Raw genomic sequence first — 12,105 nt, 5'->3', positions numbered from 1 at the left:
TCTGCGTGTTTGTTTGTGTGTGTGCGTGTGAGAGTGTGTGTGTGTGAGAGAGAGAGAGAGAGAGAGAGAGAGAGAGTGTGTGAGTGTGCGGGTACTTGTGCATGCATGCGTGTGTGTGAGTGTGTCTGTGTCTGCGTGTTTGTTTGTGTGTGTGCGTGTGAGAGTGTGTGTGTGTGTGTGATAGAGTGTGTGCGTGTGTGTGTGTGTCATGTCGAGTGTCATTTGTACGTCTGTCGTTCGCTGCATTAAAACTCTTAGAGATTATTATGCTGATCACAAGTTTAGACGCTCCAAGCAATTCACAAAAATTCATTTGAAAGCAATAATAATCAGCCAACAATCATGCTGAGAAGAAACTACCATTTTTTGTTTTGTTTTGTTGTGTTCACTTTAAACTGTAATTATAAAACAGTTTTATTTTTTAATGTTTTAAATGTAGCGGGTGGGACTGTTTTTTTTTGCTTTGTTTTTTTGTGCACGTATGTTCTCATTTTAATGTTTAATACCAAATATATTATACAATAATCAAATACAGTTGATCCTATTTTACAAACAATTAGTTTTCTGTTTTTTTCTGTTATTCTGAAGTACACAGCAAAAAATTACTTTCTTCCTCCGTATTCTTGTAATATTCCAGTACAAATCTAAAAAAGTATATATATATATATACAGTGTGTGTGTGTATTTTAAAATATATTTACTTTGAACAGCAAAATTACTCAAGATTTTGTTTTGTTTCATGAAAAAATATTACAATTGTGATTTTACAATTTAAAAAAAGAACAAATATTTGACAATGGTTAAAAATAAACTTGTTTTCCCTTTAAATTTAAGGGTTTTTTTTCTTCATTTTTCTGATAGATATTTTTCAGATAATATTTCTTGTTTTAATCGTAGAAAATGTTATTAAATTATATATATATATAGCTTATATATAATACCTTAAGTAATCTTGCATTTCAAGTAAATGTATCTTTATTTAAGAATGTGTAGATATTTGTACTGGAAAACAAGGCAAAAATAACAATATGCATTATGTATATAGTCCCGAAATGTTTGCCGATTTTTGATTTCGCACAATCAAACACATGCACATTTCTGTGGCTGTTTCTTGAAGATTGTTGCCTGATTGTTTCAGATGATTTGTGCTTGTGAATATGAATTCTCATTAAACGAGCACTTTTTAGACACATTTGCTAGACTTGTTTTCAGAGGATAATTTCACATTGTAACACACAGACACTAGGTGTCTTCATCTATAATGTACAAACGTACAGTAAGTCAATGCAAAGTTTCCATGTTCCTTCTAAATTCAGATCTGCTTGATTTATTCAGATCATCTGTGTAATGTAGTACTGACCTGCTTGTGAACCACTATTAGAGCTCATAACTATACATTAAGTGTTTCACAGCTGCTTATTAATATGCTGTGTGTGTTAAGCAGCTGTATATTTATATATACTACTATACTATATTTTATGTCGGAAACACTCCTGTTGACTTGATATCAGTTATATGTACATTATATACATTTATTTCATGCTACAAATACATTTTTATATTTATGTGCTTGATAAAATGCCATGCAGTTGTACTTCTAGTATACTAAACCGATAAACCTAAAGTCTGCTAAATTGGATTAGCTTGATGCACTTCAGTAGTGCTGAAGTCCAGTTAAAGGTGTGCTTAGTGTATCTGATTGTGCTGAAGTGGAACTATTGCAAGTATACTTCAGCTACACTTGAAATATTTTGCATTTAAAGACCGTTCTCATCAAAAGAGACATTAAGACATATTTTAAGCTTAATATTAAGAAATGTGCATTGCACACAAGTAGTACGCAAAAAAAAGTTTAATTATAATTTTTATAACAGTAAGTCTCAAGTTATTTGTCAGTAAATGTGTTAATAGAATTTAACTATACTTAGTATGAAATGTATTTTAAATATATAACTTTTTTACTAGGGTGATTTTGAGAAAGTAGATCTGAAGCACAACGTGAAACAGATTTTCTTCAAAATCTTTGAAGAAAAATTCTCCTCAAAAAAAAAAATTTTTTTTTTTTAGGTTTAAAAACATTTTCCTCTCTTCAAAAAAAAACTGGTCTACAAAATTTTTTTTATTTTTTTCTTCGAAAACAAATCAAATGTGGTTTTTTTTCCCCCCAAGTTGTGATTCAGGGTTATGGAAGCCTGTTTCCGCCACTGAATAAAACATTTTATAAAGTAACAGCGAATTTTTAACTTGCGAGTTTGTATCTCACAATCCTGACTTTTTTCTCAGAATTCTGAGATATAAACTCAAAACTGCAAGTTATAAAATCCAGTTTTGAGGAGAAAAAAAGACTGATATTTTTGCAGAATCTCCAGTTTATATCTCGCAATCCTGACTTTATTTCTCACAATTCTGTGAAAAAAAAGTCAGTATTATGAGTTTGTGTCAGGCATTTCTGAGAAAAAGTCAGAATTGCGAGATGTAAACTTACAATTGTGAGATAAAAAGTTACGAAAAAAGCTAAATAAATAAATACTGAAAAAACTCAAAGAGAGAGAGAGTAAAAATCTTAGGACTTTTTTTTTTTTGTCATGTTCTGCTTCAGGGTTTCTTTAAGTCCTCATAATGAGTAAAGATAATATATTTATAACAAAATAATTTTTAAAAACTTTTTTTGTTTTGGGTTGTGGTTTGCAAAATAAAAAAAAATTATATTTATATTTTTAATGTAGTTGTTGGAAACACTTAAATGTATTAATTCCGCATATATTATATTTATTACTTGAAGATGGCACAAGTGTATATCCACTGATTCATAATTTTGTGTAGCACTAACTTTGTAGCCCAGTTTGACGATGTTTCTGTCTCTTTGCAGATGATCTGTTCATATTTGTTTCAGTCTTACAATAATATGATATCTGCTCAGTCCAGGAGTATCGGTTTAGTTTGCCACTGAGATTGAAATGCAGGTTAATGATTAATCAAACTCAATGAAGGTTTATTTACAGCCTTCAGTTTCTGATCAGTTCTGAGCGCAGCTCTTGTTTTAATGACACAGCAAAATATATGCATCGCATATCATATCTGGTGGTTTAAATTGAGAAATACTGGTGCGTTTTATGTGCAAATAACTTCATTGTGCAAGTCATGCATGCTCTTCATTTAACATTTGCACCAAAGATATTCACACTAACTAGTAATAAAGTAAATACTGATAAATATAGAGAATAAGCTATCTGCACAGACTGATATCTGAACACTAAAAATATAATAAATATATTGAAGATTGAGTTCTTTAACTCCAGTGGTGGTAAAGTTGAGGTCTTCTTGTGTCTCTGTCCGTTTGTTTGAAGAGGGGATATCAGCGGCGACTCTAAAATGAGCAAATGTGCCGATTATCGGCGATTGCCAGAATTATTACAAGGACCGTTTCCTCCCTGGAACGGAGTGTGCAGATACTGAATGTGTTTGTATTGTTATAGAAATCTACATGATAATACACAACATATAATGCTGCCTTCACATGCTATCGGAATTATCGTAAATACAAGTTTCCCAGTCGGAAAGTCGGAATTCACCCTTCACCGGGAGTTTGATTGACAGGCGATCTGACCAATCATAAATCAGAATCCATCATTTTGTCCGGCTAACCAATCAGACAGGAGAGTTCGTAGATTAATGTTGGATCGACTTGAACTGAAAAAATTGGTGCGTATTGACGTCTTTCTGTGGTTGACACAACATAACTTCTGGGGTGTATTCCAGAAAGCAGGGTTAAATTACCATCTGCTAAACCCTGAACTCTCGGTTGATTAACCCAAACCTTGCTTACTCGAGGTATGCTGGTTTCAAAAATGCATCCGGGTGTATAAGTTCATTCAACCCAGAGTATGTTCCTGGTTAACACACAAGACCGAAAAGCTGAGTTTATCCGCTTGCTTACTAGAGGTGGGGGGAAAAATCAATACAGCATAGTATTGCGATATTTTCCGCCGCAATACTGTATCGAAACACAGAGGTTTTTTTCTGGGTTTTTCCTTCAGCATGCAGTAAGTTAATAAAATAAAGATGCCGCCATCGCGGAAAGTTATCAGGAAAGCCCTGTTATATTTATTTTAAATTTAACAGTAATTTACTTTCAAATACCCCAATTGCTGAAGGGTCTGCACAACTTTTTAGTATCCTTTCAAGTTGCATTGTTCAAAGTTGCACTGTTTACATTTAATTAAGGTGGACTAGATTAGACTGCAATACAAATAGTTGAGTTTGCCAGGTGCATGCAACATTTAACAACGTTTTCATGAAAGTGTTGGTCAGTTTGTCTGCTTGACAATCCCATTTTGCACTGCAGCAATAAAACTGGAGTGAGATAAACAAACTGAGAAATGTTTCTTTTTAGTTCAAACAGATGTTGCCAAAATTTTCCTTTGGGGACATGATTTGAAGTTGCAAAAAGGTAATAAATTACAATACTGTATATCGCGATATATTTAAAATCGCAATAATATTGTACCGTGACACAAGTATCGTGATAATATCGTATCGTGATTCCCACCCCTACTACTTACCCTTAAACATACCCGGGTATGTCACATAACCTGCTTTCTGGAATACCCCCCAGATGTTCATTCATGTTTATTTCATGCTATAACTAGTAAAGAGAAAGAGATGATCAGTTCATGTGCAGAACTGAGGCGCTACAGCGAACTGTCACAACACATTAAAGAGCCACAAAACGGTATTGTTTGAATCTTTTAAAGAAATTAAAAAATGTAAAAGCTGATACTTTGTTTCATACCGAAAGTAAACTACTCTGTATTGTCTTTCAGTGCCCCATCTGTTTCCTCTTTGTGCCGCGATCTATTTTTCACTGTGTAAGAACATGATGTGTGGCATGAGAGCGCCATGGCTTGTCAGACAATAGTAATGGTAACTAAAGAGGCGTGTCTTTGCAAATGGTCAATTACGACAATTTTCCGACAGCACGAGTAGGCAAGGTCCGTTCACATCAAGGACGATAACTACGAACTTTGAAGTCCACACCAAAACTTTAACAATAATGACACCGACTAACAGTATCGTCAGAATCACTTTCAGGAAGATTTTCTCTAGCTGATGAACAATAAAAATGTCTACAGTTAATATTGTACCGTGACACAAGTATCGTGATAATATCGTATCGTGATTCCCACCCCTACTACTTACCCTTAAACATACCCGGGTATGTCACATAACCTGCTTTCTGGAATACCCCCCAGATGTTCATTCATGTTTATTTCATGCTATAACTAGTAAAGAGAAAGAGATGATCAGTTCATGTGCAGAACTGAGGCGCTACAGCGAACTGTCACAACACATTAAAGAGCCACAAAACGGTATTGTTTGAATCTTTTAAAGAAATTTAAAAATGTAAAAGCTGATACTTTGTTTCATACCGAAAGTAAACTACTCTGTATTGTCTTTCAGTGCCCCATCTGTTTCCTCTTTCCTCCGCGATCTATTTTTCACTGCGTGAGAACATGATGTGTGGCATGAGAGCGCCATGGCTTGTCAGACAATAGTAATGGTAACTAAAGAGGCGTGTCTTTGCAAATGGTCAATTACGACAATTTTCCGACAGCATGAGTAGGCAAGGTCCGTTCACATCAAGGACGATAACTACGAACTTTGAAGTCCACACCAAAACTTTAACAATAATGACACCGACTAACAGTATCGTCAGAATCACTTTCAGGAAGATTTTCTCTAGCTGATGAACAATAAAAATGTCTACAGCTTAGTAGTCATTTAACATTTCTACCCAACCTACAAAAGATGTTCTAACAAAGAATGCTTTGCCAACGTTCCCATTAAAACCTTATTTCGAAATATTCGCAGAAAGTTCAAAACATCCAATTTTTCAAAATGTTCTAAAAACATATTTTCTTGGTTATTTTGAATGCTGAGAAAACTATACTCTATTTGACCATTTTGCAAACATTACATGAACGTTTTGAAACAAGTAGTAACATTTAAAGTACGATAAACGAACATCCAACATTTTGAGTTGTCATTTTTATTTATATAGCGCTTTTAACAATACAGATTGTGTCAAAGCAACTGTACAGCATTAAATACGAAAATAGTGTCAATAATGCAGAAGGACAATAGTAAACACTCAATTTTCAGTTAAAGGCAGTTCATCATTGAATTCAGTGATGTCATCATCCAGCTCAGTTCAGTTTAAATAGTATCTGTGCAATCACGTCGATGATATCGCTGGATATTAAGTGTTCCCAACTAAGCAAGCCAGAGGCGACAGCGGCAAGGAACCAAAACTCCATCGGTGACAGAATGGAGAACAAACCTTGGGAGAAACCAGGCTCAGTCGGGGGCCAGTTCTCCTCTGACCAGACGAAACCAGCAGTTCAATTCCAGGCTGCAGCAAAGTCGGATTGTGCAGAGGACTCAGCTGGTTCCTGTTGAGAACATTATTAAAGACCAGCTAACTTCAAACAATGTTCTATTAATGTTACTGGGAGAATGTTTGTTGAAGGGGAGGGGGGTCTAACGCTATTTCATGCATTCTGAGTTGTTTACACTGTTAAAGGGTTGGATTTAAACATGTTAAACATGGCCAAAGTTTCAAAAAACGTTTGTATTTCTGAGCCAAATACACTCCTTCCAGGTTCGTATAAGTTTCGGAACGTTTTTTTCGAGCATGGCTCTTCATGATGTCCATGAAGGGAGGAATTCCTATGGGCATTTCTCCCGGAAGAGGACTTGCTTGGGAAGAATCTCCAAAGTCTCCAAAGTGTGTGTTTTTGGTTGTAAGGGAAAGATAGCTTTGTTCAGTTTCACAAAGAACCCAGCGTTACGTGAACAGTGGATGCAGTTGGTTTTTCCGGGGCAGCAACGGAGTTTAGCAAGTGTGTTTGTTGACGAACGTTTTATAAACAAGGCCCAGTTCAACGCTGGATTTGCACATCGTTTGATACTGAAAGATGGAGCGATCCCAGTTATAAAAGATCCTGGTCATGATTCAGAACTGCAGACGGTAAGTGAAACGGCATCAAATGTCTGTGCTCGTCACTCTTTAGCTCCGCCCACGACACACCTCCAGGAGCTCGGCTGTTTTTGGAGAGAATTGTAGAGCTGTGATGAAACTAAAGACTCTTTGGAGATATGAAGGATGCAACACTACTCTATAGGTACTCAGGATTCACAAAAAGAACAGGTCGAAGTGGTGATTCAAAGTTTTTAGGGTTGAGAAAGTTTTTCTGATTCCTTCGCTCATGCACTTACTGGCTTCTGTTTTCCATGACTGGATTTCTTTTTTTGTTGGTTTGGCTCATGTGGGTAGTTTTCCTCCTTTAGCCTTGTTTTTATTGACTGAATAAACCGGTTTTATTCGACTTTCTCCTCCCTTCTGTCTGATTCAGTGTGATGTCAGGCATCTGTTGACAGCGGTTAATCATTGTCTATCAGACTGAGTCGGGGACAGCACGAAGAGAAGAACAGAGAGGAATCATGAGCCAAATATTTTTTTGGAAACTGATACTTTTTTCAGGATTCTTAAAAAAATTATATTTTAAATAAATGCTCTTCTTTTTAACTTTTTATTCATCAAAGAATCCTGAAAAAAGTATCACAGCTTCCAAAACAATAAGAAGCAGCAACAGTTTCAACACTGATAATAAATCAGTATATTAGACTGATTTCTGAAGATCATGTGACACTGAAAACTGGAGGAATGATGCTGAAAATACAGCTGCACATCACAGAAATTAATTAGATTTTAATGTATATTAAAATAGAAAAACGTTATTTTACATCGTAATAATATTTCACAATATTACATTTTTCCCTGTATTTTTGATCAAATAAATGCAGCCTTGATGCTTCAAACAATGTTCTATTAATGTTACTGGGAGAATGTTTGTTGAAGGGGAGGGGGGTCTAACGCTATTTCATGCATTCTGAGTTGTTTACACTGTTAAAGGGTTGGATTTAAACATGTTAAACATGGCCAAAGTTTCAAAAAACGTTTGTATTTCTGAGCCAAATACACTCCTTCCAGGTTCGTATAAGTTTCGGAACGTTTTTTTCGAGCATGGCTCTTCATGATGTCCATGAAGGGAGGAATTCCTATGGGCATTTCTCCCGGAAGAGGACTTGCTTGGGAAGAATGTCTCCAAAGTGTGTGTTTTTGGTTGTAAGGGAAAGATAGCTTTGTTCAGTTTCACAAAGAACCCAGCGTTACGTGAACAGTGGATGCAGTTGGTTTTTCCGGGGCAGCAACGGAGTTTAGCAAGTGTGTTTGTTGACGAACGTTTTATAAACAAGGCCCAGTTCAACGCTGGATTTGCACATCGTTTGATACTGAAAGATGGAGCGCTCCCAGTTATAAAAGATCCTGGTCATGATTCAGAACTGCAGACGGTAAGTGAAACGGCATCAAATGTCTGTGCTCGTCACTCTTTAGCTCCGCCCACGACACACCTCCAGGAGCTCGGCTGTTTTTGGAGAGAATTGTAGAGCTGTGATGAAACTAAAGACTCTTTGGAGATATGAAGGATGCAACACTACTCTATAGGTACTCAGGATTCACAAAAAGAACAGGTCGAAGTGGTGATTCAAAGTTTTTAGGGTTGAGAAAGTTTTTCTGATTCCTTCGCTCATGCACTTACTGGCTTCTGTTTTCCATGACTGGATTTCTTTTTTTGTTGGTTTGGCTCATGTGGGTAGTTTTCCTCCTTTAGCCTTGTTTTTATTGACTGAATAAACCGGTTTTATTCGACTTTCTCCTCCCTTCTGTCTGATTCAGTGTGATGTCAGGCATCTGTTGACAGCGGTTAATCATTGTCTATCAGACTGAGTCGGGGACAGCACGAAGAGAAGAACAGAGAGGAATCATGAGCCAAATATTTTTTTGGAAACTGATACTTTTTTCAGGATTCTTAAAAAAATTATATTTTAAATAAATGCTCTTCTTTTTAACTTTTTATTCATCAAAGAATCCTGAAAAAAGTATCACAGCTTCCAAAACAATAAGAAGCAGCAACAGTTTCAACACTGATAATAAATCAGTATATTAGACTGATTTCTGAAGATCATGTGACACTGAAAACTGGAGGAATGATGCTGAAAATACAGCTGCACATCACAGAAATTAATTAGATTTTAATGTATATTAAAATAGAAAAACGTTATTTTACATCGTAATAATATTTCACAATATTACATTTTTCCCTGTATTTTTGATCAAATAAATGCAGCCTTGATGAGCAGAAGATACTCCTGTAAAAACATTAAAAATCATTCTGATCCCAAACTTTTGACCGGTAGTGTGTACATATATATATCATGAATTTTTCTGCATAGCAAGTGTTTGGAACAAAAGTTTATGAGTGTATTCACATGATTTTAAGTTTAAAATCATACAGATAATAACTCACCTTCATGTTGTTCCAGAGATCAGAGAAATGCGCTCGGCTGCAGAGAGCCAGCTGCAGTGTGGCGTTCCCAATAAACAGGATGATCACTATTCACGCTGGAAACGTTCAGCAGGCTGGGAAGAGAGCTTAACAATACAACATACAACTACTGAACAATGCTTTATGAAACTGCAACACATTACGAACCACGTACCAAAACCAAGTCAAATCAAACTTATATTGTACAATGTGAAACAATTCACATTGTTTCAAAGCCAAGTCATGATGCTTGTCACAGATGCAAAAACAAAATCACATGATGCAAAAATCACAGCCAATCAGAAGAAAGTGAGGGCGGAGCCTCTCCATGCAAGCGCACTGCACTCGCATAGTACGTAATCTAAATTAAACCATTTTAGCATTATTATAAATGCATATTGAGAGACTGAAACAGTCTTGGTTATGGAATACACTTGTTTGTTCACGCCAAGTTGTAGCATTCATGCATGCTTTGATTTATGATTTGTGAAGATCTGAGGTAAATGACCCGTTGTCGTTTTCAGTAGCTATGGCTAGTAAAGATCATGCAAACTCGCATGATGTTGGTCAAGCCGCTACGCTGCAGAAACAGAAACTGCTTCTGAAATAGAACCCGATGTCGTTTCTCGCTTATCTGAAGAGTCAAATGTCAGCCAATCAGAAGAAAGCGTGGGCGGAGGCTCTCTATGCAAGCGCACTTGCGCACGTATTGAAACGTAGGCTACGTGATGTGATGAACATACCATTTTAACACTATCAAAAACACATACCGAGCGACATTTTTAACCATAAATAAAGAACATAATCAGTACCTGAGATCATTATTTGTCATAGTTTGTGACAAATATAAACCAATCAGAAGAGCATATGGGCGGAGCCTCTCTGCAAGCTCACTGCACTTGCAACAAAATGCAAAAGTACATAACATTTTAAAATAAAAGCATTTTAATATTGTTAAAATTAGTGCTGGGCAACGATTATTTGCGATCAGTCACATCCAAAATAAAAGTCTTCACCATGGAATGCACTTGTTTCTTCACACTGAGTTCATAGTTTTAACGTTTATATTTCCTTTCATTTATTTTCAGTATGAGGTCAATTATCCATTGTCCCTTTCAGTATGGCTATAACGATCACGTAAAATGGCATCCAAACTAACAGTATGTGTAAACATACCTGGCAATAAAGCTCATTCTGATTCTGATTCTGAAAACTCATTCTGATTCTGATGAGTAGCCTATGTATGCTGTATGTATGGATGTACTAAACCATCCACACACATGATCAACAAAGATTTAAAAGACAGCTCAAACACACTGAGCAAGAGTCAAATTAGTTTTATAGCGTTAGAATTCTCGAACATAAATTAAATACTTCAAAAACAGAAATTACTTTAATCATGTAACGCGTACAGACTCGATTTCAATCGTGTAACGTTACCGTTTTTCAACTCTTGTTAATAGTTTCGCGGTTATGACTCTCGCCACAACATTAAAAACAATCATATTTACCCGATTTGTGAATCTCATTTTCCAGTCTGAATTGATCTGTGGTCATGTGATCTGCAAGTGAGCGAAAACAAACTCGACGATCAACGCCAACGTCCGATTCACGAACAACCGACTCATTTGAGAAGCTTCTCCTTACGATTCATTTTCACTCACATCCTAGTTTGAATCAGTTTAACGAATCCTTGAATGAATTCTTCGGTGGTTACCGAGTCGATGTCTGATGTGACTCACTTTCTGAACGATTAGTTGTCGCTCCGTTTCGAAATTACACGATTTTCTGCTCGTGAATCGACCACACAGTGGATCACCTCGAGAAATGCGGATGAATATCTGAATTAACCGTGCGTTTGTCTCGATTATTGCGCCGAAGAATAATTAGTAACCTCAAAAAAGATTAGTATATGCTACGAAAGTCTGTTTAAAACGTGAAACTAGTCAGCCTTTGATGGAGATGCTTCAGAGTCCTAAAAAAAAGCTCATCGTGTTCAAATTACACTGGGAAAACAATGACGAACATTAATAGATCAGGCAACCAACTTGACTTAATTTACACACGCAATTGTATTGCAGACAACATTCTGGTAAAACCCCTACATATCTCTGATCATTTCTTCATTACATTTCAACTACATTTTGCTACCTGTGTGCCACCAACCCCTATACCGGTTACTTTTAGACGAAACCTACGCTCCCTTTCCCCCTCCCATCTTTCCTCTGTATTATCATTCTCTCTTCCCTCACCTACCCATTTCTCATCTCTGGATGTGAATGCAGCAACTGACACTTTATGCTCTACTTTAACCTCTTGTCTAGATGATATTTGTCCTCTCTCCTCCAGGCCAGCACTTTCATCTTTCTCTGCTGAAGTCCATACTGCCAAATCTTCATAGTTCCACAACAAGATCAACAGCGCTCCAGACACACGTAATCTCTTCAAAACTTTCCATTCTCTCCTCTGTCCCCCTCCACCACCCCCTACCACTTCTATAACAGCTGATGATTTTGCCACATTCTTCACAGACAAAACCAGAACAATCAGTAGCCAATTCTCAGCCCCAAACACACAGGACTTCAAACCAAAAACTCCCATCTTCTCCGTTTGTCCCCTCACTGAGGCAGAAGTATCAAATCTTCTGCTCTCCAGC

This window comes from Sinocyclocheilus grahami, unplaced genomic scaffold (genome assembly GCF_001515645.1).
Source record: "Sinocyclocheilus grahami isolate Dianchi unplaced genomic scaffold, SAMN03320097.WGS_v1.1 scaffold959.1, whole genome shotgun sequence".
NCBI classification, from domain to species: Eukaryota; Metazoa; Chordata; class Actinopteri; order Cypriniformes; family Cyprinidae; genus Sinocyclocheilus; species Sinocyclocheilus grahami.
The sequence above is the reverse complement of the archived record's forward strand: the minus strand, read 5'-3'. Positions refer to the sequence as shown.